Source organism: Hyla sarda, chromosome 1 (genome assembly GCF_029499605.1).
Source record: "Hyla sarda isolate aHylSar1 chromosome 1, aHylSar1.hap1, whole genome shotgun sequence".
Classification (NCBI taxonomy): domain Eukaryota; kingdom Metazoa; phylum Chordata; class Amphibia; order Anura; family Hylidae; genus Hyla; species Hyla sarda.
In genome coordinates, this window is record NC_079189.1 from 462,620,259 (window position 1) to 462,632,004 (window position 11,746).

Consider the following 11,746-nt stretch of genomic DNA (forward strand, 5'->3'; position numbering starts at 1 on the left):
TTGCCTGCCATACATAGGGCACCATAGTTCTAATATAAAACAAAATCACAACAACCAGCTAAATCGAATGCCATAGGGGTCTGCATTATTCCATCTAGCAAACCCTGATGCCTACAGCCATAATAAATGCAAAAACACTTTTGGCTTCTGTAATTGGGGGCCTATGGATTTTTAACACACACATCGGGACCCATCGGGTGCTTGTGTTTAACAGCGCATGCTGGACACTGCCTAACGCAGTGTAAATCTAAGCTAATCGTACCAACTAGGGGTGGACATCTCTCCTCGTGTGTACTACTGGCACTTTATATGGGGGTAACTTGGTCCCCAGCTTGTGCTCTGTTTACAATACGTTTTGCACTTGCACTTATGTATTTACCTTATAATGCACAGTGGGACACGTGTACCCCTACACATTTACCTGCACTTTACCTGTTTATCAGTCATTTTGTTTACAAGAGAGACATCCTCTTTTAAGGAGGAGCTGCTGTTGTCTTTTTATCTTATATGTAGTATCTTTTTACCAATAAAGATTTTTATTTTGCAACTATATCCAGGTCCCAATACTTAGGCCAATGCAGTACTTTTGGGTTATAATATAAGTTCACCCTCTCCTATATTTTTTGTGTGCCTAATTATACACAATTGTGGTTTCGGGATAGTAATCGTACCAACTAGTAGAACTAAATTAAAAGATGTATTTCAGGATTTTTTTTTTTTATTTGACTATGCTACAGGGGCAGTAAAGTTAGTGTAGTTCATAATATCGTGTCTTGACCTATGTTTCATGGTGGTCTTGCAATTTTTTTCAGATTTTTGCTCCAAGGTTTATTTTTAACAGCATACAAAATGAGTGGTGTCTCAAATGTTCCAAGGTTGTAGTGCCACTCGAGACCTTTCATCACTAGTCAGGTGTTCAGAGGGAGCCTGTCTTTGCTTCAATGAGTGGAGCGATCCCTGGAGGCACCCTGGTCAGCAAACACTGGTCTATTGCATTGAAGGATCACAGGTGTGTTTCAATGGGTGGGCTGCCTGATGTGTGGGAAGGAGAAAAGTACCCACACTTACAAACAAGGAATCATGGAATTTGTAGTTTAAGGGAACAAACTCTACCAGGAAATAGCCAGTTTACAAAAAGATAGCCTCACCTTTATGGTAATCTCACAACATAGCTATTTAGCCCCAAGACAAGCACGGATCCTTCCTACGCATGGCTATTACTGTCTGACAGGTACACACTAAAATCACCTTATGGTGGATAACCCCTTTAAAGTATCACATGGATACTTTGGATGTCATATCGATGAAAGGCTGCTAGAAAGAAGGCTACATGACTGGATACTTTCTTGAATGCCAGCGAAAACTGGACCTTTGGTGATCAGACCATTGTGGAAATAGATGAAATCTAGGATGGGATTTCTCAAATAGGATAGCTTTTACATGTCAATCATCAGAATAGGAAATTGTTAAGCTGGCCACACACTTCAACAGAACATAACCAGTTTAATTTAAAAGGACTGGCCAACTATGTATATGTATAGTGGCCTCCTTACATCCACCTGACAGATGGGGAGAAAGGGATGAGGCAGATGGATTTTGCCTTCTTTTTTTAAGGGAGAAGAAGAGAACTGCAGTGGCTCCCACCAGAAAAAATGGTTCTGGAGTATAATACCGGATGCAACTCAGGATCAGTACAGGATAAATAAGAAAATGCATGTACACAGTGACCTCAACCAGCAGAATAGTGAGTGCAGCTCTGGAGTATAATACAGGATATAACTCAGGATCAGTACAGGATAAGTAATGTATGTACACAGTAAATCCATCAGCAGAATAGTGAGTACAGCTCTGGCGTATAATACAGGATAGAACTCAGGATCAGTACAGAATAAGTAATGTAACCTTGCATTCACTGAAATAGTGGGATTTTGTCTGATGGGTGGCACCCATTGTGAAAAATCTATCCATTGCAGTAAATGCAAAATCACAGTACATTACTTTCCGTGGAAGCAGCAGGTCACTTACCTAGTCTCATAAGGAAACAGAGTTAACTAATATGATGCTCCTCACTTCCTCATATCTGTGGCAGCTCTGGACTACAATGAAATATAACTTAGGATCAGTACAGGATAAGTAATGTGACTCCACCAGCTGAATAGAGAGTACAGCCCTGTTTTGGGCCCGGAGTGACATCGTGGCCCGGTGTGTCATACTGCTGCTGAGCCAACCACTCACCGTAGTGATGTCAAACCTCAGCCAGCTAAGCAGCAGCATGACAAAATGGGGGCAGATGTGGGGGCAGACTCAGGGCCCAAGCGTCACACTGCAGTTCAGGAAGTGGATTGTTCCCGGACCGGAGCAGTGCACAATGGGAGCACTGGAGGTGAGTACAGGTTTATTTTTTTTAATACATATATATATATATATATATACATACACACACCTGTAGAAAATTTGAGTAGCCGTATTAGTCCAGTAATGCAGATGCAAATCAAAAAATGTTGCAGTATCTTGTAATACCTTTTTTATTGGACTAACAGAATTTTGTAGAGACAAGCTTTCGGGATTCCTCCCTTTATCAAGTCCAAAGCAAATCTAAGCTCACAAGCAGAAGACACAGGTTACATCTCACAAATATGCAGGGGTTAAGACAATAGATGTGGAGAATTCACACTAAAATGGGCCATAAATTGTCTTGCTATAGGAACATATACTAAATAGATAAGTGAGATGAAAAAGAGAATCATAAGAAATTTTGATAATGAGATAAGAAGCTCACATTGAGCCCCCTGTTTTTCGAGTAAAAAACAGTATCATTTTGGCTTCAAATGTCTTTCTTGTGTGTTTCCCTCTCAGTATCCTGATTATAAGGTCATGTATGGAGTGGCCTGTTTGGGCAAAATGATGTCCAAATGGGCTGCAGTAGTCATTTTCATTATGGCGGTTGATGGAATGTCTGTAGATTCATCCTTTCGTTGAGTTTCCGTCTGGTTTCATCAATGTAGCATCCCATGTATGTATCGATGCATCTATCAAACTCAAAATGGACTTCTCTACACTGACTGCTCCAGCTATCTACATAAATCCTGTAGATACTGTTTTTTGACTCGAAAAACAGGGGACTCAATGTGGATTTGAGCTTCTTATCTCATTATCAAAATTTCTTATAACCTGTGCTATATACTGGATTCTCTTTTGCATCTCACTTTGTCCTGCTTAATTATCAGTCTCTCCCCTACCCCCCCCCCCCTCCCTCCCTACCCCTTTTTCTCATTGTCAGGCCCAGGCCTGAGTATTACATCATATATGTGTATTATAATTGCATCTGTGTGTACTGTATTATCCAGGACATGGGTGAGGGGTCATTCAGACGGTGTGTCCCTGTTTGTGTATTGCATATTATTAGGGGGCCTGGCTGGTTGTTTGTTTGAAGACAGGAGTTTGTTTGAAGCGGCAGGATGGGAGATAACAGATGCCCCTTGGTGGGATCAGAGGGGAGGGGGGAGTGGAGCTTCCCTCCAAAAAACAAGCAGATATGATATTTAAACAATGCTAGACTCAAAGTTGGTTGTTAAGATCTGTGCCCCAAGCTGACAAGACCATCCTAAGAGCAGCTGGAGACTCACTCTCGTGGACTACTATAATATCATGCTGTAAGAACTTCATTTTTGCTTTCTGAACTTGCTAAACTCTTTTATATATTATTTGTAACTGTATGTCATTTGTTTCTGTATTTTTATATAGTCAGCACTGTGATACCTTTTATCAGATTAAATGTTTAATTAATCAGCTCTGGTCTTTGATCTCTAAATATATGAGCTCACCTTTCTGAAGCCAGCTCGGGTGAAACACGTTTATCTAAGGGTTAATTTGGTGACTTGCTGGGACTTGTAGTGGATACCCAGAGGTCTGGCAGCTTTAACCCTTGCACCATCAAAATCTCTCTATCGTCTCGGCTGGACCAATAGGGTGAGATCGTGACACTCATCCTTATCTATTTTGTCTTGTTCCTATAGCAGGCAATTTATGGCCCATCTTAGTGTGAATTCTCCACATCTATTGTCTTAACCCCTGCATATTTGTGAGATGTTACCTGTGTCTTCTGCTCGTGAGCTTAGATTTGCTTTGGACTTGATAAAGGGAGGAATCCCGAAAGCTTGTCTCTACAAAATTCTGTTAGTCCAATGAAAAAGGTATTACAAGATACTGCAACATTTTTTGATTTGCATATACCTGTAGAATTAACATTCATCTAAAATGTCTTCTGAGCTGATCAGGTCCACTGTACAAAATTGCTGTGTCCTGATCAGTTTCGACAGTGAGCTGAGGGTCCCTTCCTGCTTCCGGTGCATTGCCATAGAATGAAATTTGCCATAGAATGAAATGCTCCGCCTCCATCACATCCTATTGGCTCACACTTGTCAAGTGACATATTTAACCATCATGCACAGCAGTCTCAGTTTTTGGCTATCACAGGGAGAGGATCTCCTCTCCCTGTGATAGCTGAAGCTGCAAGGAGCTCACATGGGCTCTGTGGCCCGATTCAATCGGGCCACAGAAGCTCATACATTTACTCTTTTATTACATTTACTGTTTTATAGATCTCCAGCGCTATTGGGATACCCATGCCCGATAGCGCTGGCGTGCCTCCCGCGAGTGCGATAGATCCACAGCGCTATCGGGATCCCAATGCCCGATAGCGCTGTCAGTGTAGAGCATCGGTTGCAGGTAAAGAAGTACTGCGCATGCGCGCGCAGCTCCGTGCAGCTTCAGCTATCACAGGTAGAGGAGATTCTCTCCCTGTGATAGCCAAACTGAGACTGCTGTGCGCGTCGATGCGTGACGGTTAAATATGTCACGTGACAAGTGTGAGCCAATAGGATGTGATGGAGGCGGAGCATTTCAATCTATGGCAAATTTCATTCTATGGCAATGCACCGGTTTATCCGATCAGCCCCTAAATGTAAATAAGCCCCTTCCCTAATAAAAGTTTTGATCACCCCCCTTTTCCCATTTTTTTTACATAAAATAATGTAAACAAAAATAAACATGTGGTGTCGCCGCATGCGTAAATGTCCGAACTATTAAAATATAACTTTAATTAAATAAACCGCACGGTCAATGGTATAAATATTTAAAAAAGCGCTGAAGAGCCTGCAGCCTATGGGACAGTGAATGGCTGTACTGCGTCTGGGGGAGCATGGGGTGACGGCCCACACTTTGGGGAGGTATTTTGTGCTGCACTGTGGTATTTAATGCTGCTAGGGGGTATTATGTACCAACATGGTGATTTTTGGTTGGAACTGCACAGTAGTATTTGTTTGCTTGTGACACCCTGGCATCATGGATTAGCTGATGAGACCCAGGTAAAGGAAAAAAATTAGAGAAACCCTGCCCTGCCCTGCCTCACTCAGCTTTAGATCACTCAAAAGCCTGTGTTACAGTGGAGTGAAACAAAAACACAAGTAAACAAGAGGATAGAAATATAAGACTGACAGAGTGCCAAGGGCTCAGGTGGCTCCTGCTTATCTGGCACAGCTGGATTTTATATGGGAGTATCATATAAGCTCAGCTTCAGGTAACAAAAACAAACCTTTCAAGTTATGCTACCAAACGACGCTAAAAAGGGAGTCCAGCCAGCAATAAAAGTAAATGAATACATGTTCCACCAGTCTCAATCATCGTGCCTCACCCTCGGGAAAATAATAGATTCAGACAGAAAACTCGACGATATGAAACTGTCTTTACTTTAGCTGTCTGCATTCCATTAAGACACGAGAGCAGAACAAACTATTAGCGTGGAAGCTGTCTGAGCATTTAAAACTTGTGCAATGTCACTGCTTTAAGACCTTCCGCTTTAGTAACATTAACAGTATAATTAACATTTTGTTGTCAAATAAAAAAAATATATTAAAATGCTGCAAGGGAAGAATTTCATTAAATGTCCTACATGGGGGGCCCATTGATCAACAACACTGGAAAGACAAGAAGCAACCACAGTAGACACATGTAGAACAAAATAAGACATATCCACATGCTTTTGTCACTGTGGTTGTTTACCACAACACAAAAAAACATATAAAAGAGGTTTAGAACTTTTTTTTTTTTTTCAGAAGCTGACTGTGAAAAAATAGCATGCACATTCTTTCAGATTTTCAAGGCTGCGTTGCATTCTGTTACACCAATCCAAAGGGGGAATTTGGCTTCATTTACCAAAATTAATAGAAAACAGACCTTCTTGGAAGCTAGGTACACTTTCACTTAAAGCATTACTGTCATTTGTAAAAACATTTAGGCTGCGTTCCCACAGGGCGTATACGCAGCGTATTTGACGCTGCGCAAAATTTATGGCAGCAGCGGGAAATACGCTGCGTATTCCTTGCTCACTATACACACAGGGCTTTCCGGCGGCAGCCCTATGTGTGCAGTGAGTTTTGGAGGCGGGGCCGTGTGCCGGCATGACTGTGACGCGTGGCTCCGCCTCCAAAACTCACTACACACATAGGGCTGCCGCCGGAAAACCCTGTGTGTATAGTGAGCAAGGAATACGCAGCGTATTTCCCGCTGCTGCCGTAAATTTCACGCAGCGTCAAATACGCTGCATATACGCCGTGTGGGAACGCACCCTTAAAATTTTTTCAGGTTTAATTCCGGTGAATTAAACCTTTGTAAAAAAAAAAAAAATAATAAATGTATTTGCTCAGGAAAGAGTGACAGTAAAAATAGAAAAACCCTCTGCTATATTCCCAAACCCAGAAGTGCTAGCCATCAGTAACCAAGAGTTTTTTTTTGTCTGAGCAGATTTTACAATGGGTTAATTCACTGGAGTGCCCCTTCCCTAAAGGGTGAAATCCATGGTGAAAATGAACAGCATTTCCACAACAAAATCAGCATGAAAACCTGCGGCATGCACTGATTTCCAGGTGGAATTTTTCTGGTACACGTGGATGGGGATTTTAAGGGTGCGTTCCCACCTGGCGTATTTGCTGCGTATTTACTGCTGCGTATTTTATTTTCCCATTGAAGTCAATGGGTAGGAAAATACGCAGCAGCAAATACGCAACAAAATATGCCAGGTGGGAACGCACCCTAAGGGTACATTCCCACACGGCGTATTTTGCTGCGTATTTGGTGCTGCGTATTTTCCTACCCATTGACTTCAACAGAGAAAATAAAATACGCAGCAGCATATACGCCGTGTGGGAATGTACCCTAAAGCTGTAAGTTGCTGTGAATCTGTGGTCTGCAAATTTTCGGCACTTGATTCTCCACCTAAATGTAAAAGCCGTGGCCCATAAAAAGGTAAAGGTGCACACATCTGTCTTCTCATAATAAACATAAATCTTTTGTTTACATTTATTTTTCTTTTATGTCAAAGGCCAGGATTATTACCTGATATATACTTTCTACATGTCCACAGGCCCCCAAGCACCCAGGGTATGCAAAAAGGTTTAGTGTGTGTGTGTGTGTGTGTGTGTGTGTGTGTGTGTGTGTGTGTGTTGGGAGGGGGGTTATAACATCTACAGATATCTCAAACCATTTGTGGACTATGCTTCTGAATGAAAGTTACAGTAACAGTTTATGTTACAATATAGTTTGTATCATTTTCACAGACAGTCTGTTTTATGGATTAATATTGTATGAAGTAATAACAAAAAAAAGAAAGATTCCTGGTATTTCAGGCCATAAGATGATGAAATTGTGATGTTTGAGAGAATTAAAGGAGTACTCCGATGCACCACAAAAAAAAAAAGGAAAAAAAAGGGGGAAAAAACCATGCCACAATGTAGCCCATTAACTTACCTTTTCAATGACCCCTCAATCATCTTAAATGGCCCAGCCGTTCTCCTCTTATGGCCGCCCGAAGTTTCTGCTAAAAACTACATCTCCCTGCATGCCCGCTCCCGACATCCGGCCAGCTCCTGCCTAAAGGGAGGATTGCGCATGTGCAGAACGTAAGCGCTGATTGGAAGGCAGCGCAGAGATAGACGTTTGCAGAGCTGAGCCTATGGCAGCTCAGCTCTGCGAATATATGAATATATTACTGAGATGGGGAGTGGCCGACTCGGGACTGGGAGGCTGGCAGAGCCCGCAGTGACTCATGGGAGCGATGAGTCACCGGGCTAAGATGGCGGCGGTGCCTAAGAAGCAGCGGTCGAGCATCATGGATTGAAGTTAAAGGAGCCAGCTTCCGGTCGGAGAAGAAATGCAGGAGAAGACCAGGAAAAGAGCCATATGGATAAGGTAAGTAATTTACAATGTTATATAACTTTGTTTTAAGCTTAGTTTGCCCTTAAAAAAAAAGAGCATCGGAGTACTCCTTTAAGTATAGCAATTTATTCCAAGTAAATAAAATAAAAAAGACTATGATTGGTATTAAGCACTGCAATAAATAATGAAAGGGGTGGGAATACATAACTTCATCCAAGCCTCTGTAGAAGTTATTCATAGGCCCTTTATGTAAGACAACATGTGATCCCATTAAGTGGCCAAGTGTATTTAGGATAGAAAACAAAGTGCTACACTAGCAAACAGAAGAGTGTGGTATTAAATAGATATGTGCTTTTATTGTGGACAAACCTTTGCAAAGACACCCTAACAAAAATTTTCCAGTAAGTACATTGAATTCCCTTACAGGGTATGATCTCATGTAGAACTTATGCAATGCATTTCACGCTGCGCAGCAGGAAATATGCTGCATATTTTCCGTTGAGCATACACACAAGGCTACCTGGTGGCAGCCCTGTATTTTTAGTGAGGTTTGAAGGCGGAGCCGTGCCAGCACGTGGCCCTGCCTCCAAGCCTCGCTGAACAAACAGGGATGTCGCCAGGTAGCCCTGTGTGTACGATCAACAGAGCATATTTCCCGCTACACAATGTGAAATATGCTGGGTAACCACTACGTGGTTATGCATCTACATAAGAATACTGGGGGAGATATATCAACACCTGCCCAAAGGAAAAGTTGCCGAGTTGCCCATAGCAACCAATCACATTGCTTCTTTTATTTTTCACAGGCCTTTAAAAAAAAAAAATGAAAGAAGCGATCTGATTGGTTGCTATGAGCAACTCAGCAACTTTTCCTCTGGACAAGTTTTGATAAACCTCCCCCACTCAAAGTGAGAGGTGACAGACAGCAGAAAATATGTTACCCTGGTTTGGTCCTTGAAGCTGTACAGAGAAGGGTGCATTTATTTAAAAAAAAAATTTTTAGCAATTATTTAGATTTTCCAATATAACAACAAAAGTGTATAAGGTACACAATATACATAACAAAGATGTTCATTTTGCAGAAATAATCAGGAATACAAAAAATAAAAATAAAAAAAAAGTCAGGTAGGCACAGATGTAACATCAAAGGGCTACTCATAGGAGTGTACCAGAATGATAACTGGAGGTAAGGATAGCCTCTCATCATCAGGTAAAATTGTTTGTGCCTGCAAGGAACCGAGAAGGGTGCTTTATTGACATGTCTATAAGAAAAGTTAACATCCAATAATTCTGGAGAGATCAGAGGTTGCACTCATGGTATGTCTGTTCTGCATCTCTATATTCCCTCTCTCCCCTGAACAGGCACTCTTCAGCAGATGATTAAGAGAGGTGGTCCAAGAAAAATAAGTGCTGGACTGACAGCTATAATTGCCCAGGACTAGCAATCTGTCTGAGACAAAACCTGCAGTGATTTGCCCATAAAAACCAATAACAGCCCAGCTCCGATTTTACAAGAGCTTATGATATAAAAGAGATATATATATATATATATATATATATATATATATATATACACACACATACACAAGACTCTGCAATCTAAAGGGCCTGATGACAGAATTATATATATATATATATATATATACACACACACATACATACACACACACACACACACACAAGACTCTGCAATCTAAAGGGCCTGATGACAGAATTAATATAAATATATATATATATATATATATATATATATATATATATATATATATATAAATTCTGTCATCAGGCCCTTTAGATTGCAGAGTCTTGTGTGTTTGTGTATATATATATATATATATATATATACACACACACACATACATACATACACACACACACACACACACACACACACAAGACTGCAATCTAAAGGGCCTGATGACAGAATTTATATATATATATATATATATATATATATATATATATATATATATATAAATTCTGTCATCAGGCCCTTTAGATTGCAGAGTCTTGGGTGGGTGTGTGTGTATGTATGTATGTGTGTGTATATATATATATATATATATATATATATATATATACACAAACACACAAGACTCTGCAATCTAAAGGGCCTGATGACAGAATTTATATATAAATATACACATACACAAGACTCCGCAATCTAAAGGGCCTGATGACAGAATTTATATATACACATACACAAGACTCCGCAATCTAAAGGGCCTGATGTGTGTATATATCATTGTTGCTGAGGTGTCTGTTTATGCTCCTTCTGAAGCACAACCCTCACCCAACATTTCTTATCTGCTTGGATTTCTGCCTGGTCCCAGACATGATGCTACTGGAACTGTTCTCCGGATTTCTACTGAAGGAATTTTCTATACTGAACACTTTCCCATAATCTTGGATGAAGAAACCTCGTAGTATTTATCATGGAAGCACTTGGGTGTCAAGATCAGCACAACAGGAAGGGAAAGTATGTTATGACATAGGAAATGGCTCACCCTGTCAGCCGTGTACACACACACAGAAGGCACATCACTACAGATATACAAGAGAATAGCAGTATAGCTAATCACTCCACAACTGGCTCTATATATAGACAGGAGGACTACAACTCCTAGCAGAGCACAGCCTGTCGGATCGCTGTATATCTTTATGCAGCCTGGTCTCCACCGTGCCTCCCCCCCAGTCATCACCCCGGCGGGTAGAGAGAACCGTTAACGACAGCGCGTACCCCTAACGTACATTAACCCTGTGCGCTCCGGCCAATGCTGAGCCCATAACGGGGAGTGTCGTGTGTGCTGGTCCCCATTGGCGCCGTGCTGTGTGCAGCCCGATAACTGCTTTATAATGGCCATAAAGGGAGAAGCTGTAGGTATCAGGGCTCCGGTACCGCGGTGCACTCTGGGTGTGCGGTAATGCACGGCCTGCGCTCCTAGCCCTGGAGCGGAGGAGGCAGCTTTGGCTTCCAGCACTAACTAGGGTTCACTGGTCTCCCCTTTCTCAGTGTAAAAAAAACTACCCCATACAATGCTACGACGAAGCCGCCACTCACCGTGTCCCCAGCCGGGCCTCTCCTCTCCGGTCACACACCTCTCACCGGGCCGCTGTGCGCGCGCGCGCACCTCATACAGTTGCCAGCTGGAGAGCGTGAGCCTGTGTGTCAGCAGGCGCGAGGTGTGGGGCGGGACGGCTGACGTCACCGGCTGCCGAGGATTGGCGTGAACCGAGACAGCGGAGGAGACGGCCGAGTGGCGAGCCGCGTGTACCGGTGTGCGGGCCGGAGGGGGGGAGCCGCGTGTACCGGTGTGCGGGCCGGAGGGGGGGAGCCGCGTGTACCGGTGTGCGGGCCGGAGGGGGGGAGCCGCGTGTACCGGTGTGCGGGCCGGAGGGGGGGGGAGCCGCGTGTACCGGTGTGCGGGCCGGAGGGGGGGGGGAGCCGCGTGTACCGGTGTGCGGGCCGGAGGGGGGGGGGAGCCGCGTGTACCGGTGTGCGGGCCGGAGGGGGGGGGGGAGCCGCGTGTACCGG

The 11,746-nt window shown here is 42.9% G+C and overlaps 1 protein-coding gene across 3 annotated transcripts in view; it reads right to left on the reverse strand.

The window, feature by feature from the left end:
• The window catches only part of LOC130284660 (vacuolar protein sorting-associated protein 33A), a 253,616-nt gene extending 242,196 nt beyond the window's left edge, over positions 1-11,420 (reverse strand). For all 3 annotated transcript variants that reach the window (XM_056535248.1, XM_056535228.1, XM_056535237.1), the window contains exon 1: positions 11,273-11,420. The gene's annotated coding sequence lies outside the window, so the exon portion shown is untranslated. The remainder of the gene's footprint in view (positions 1-11,272) is intronic.
• Between the last annotated feature and the right edge of the window lie 326 nt (positions 11,421-11,746).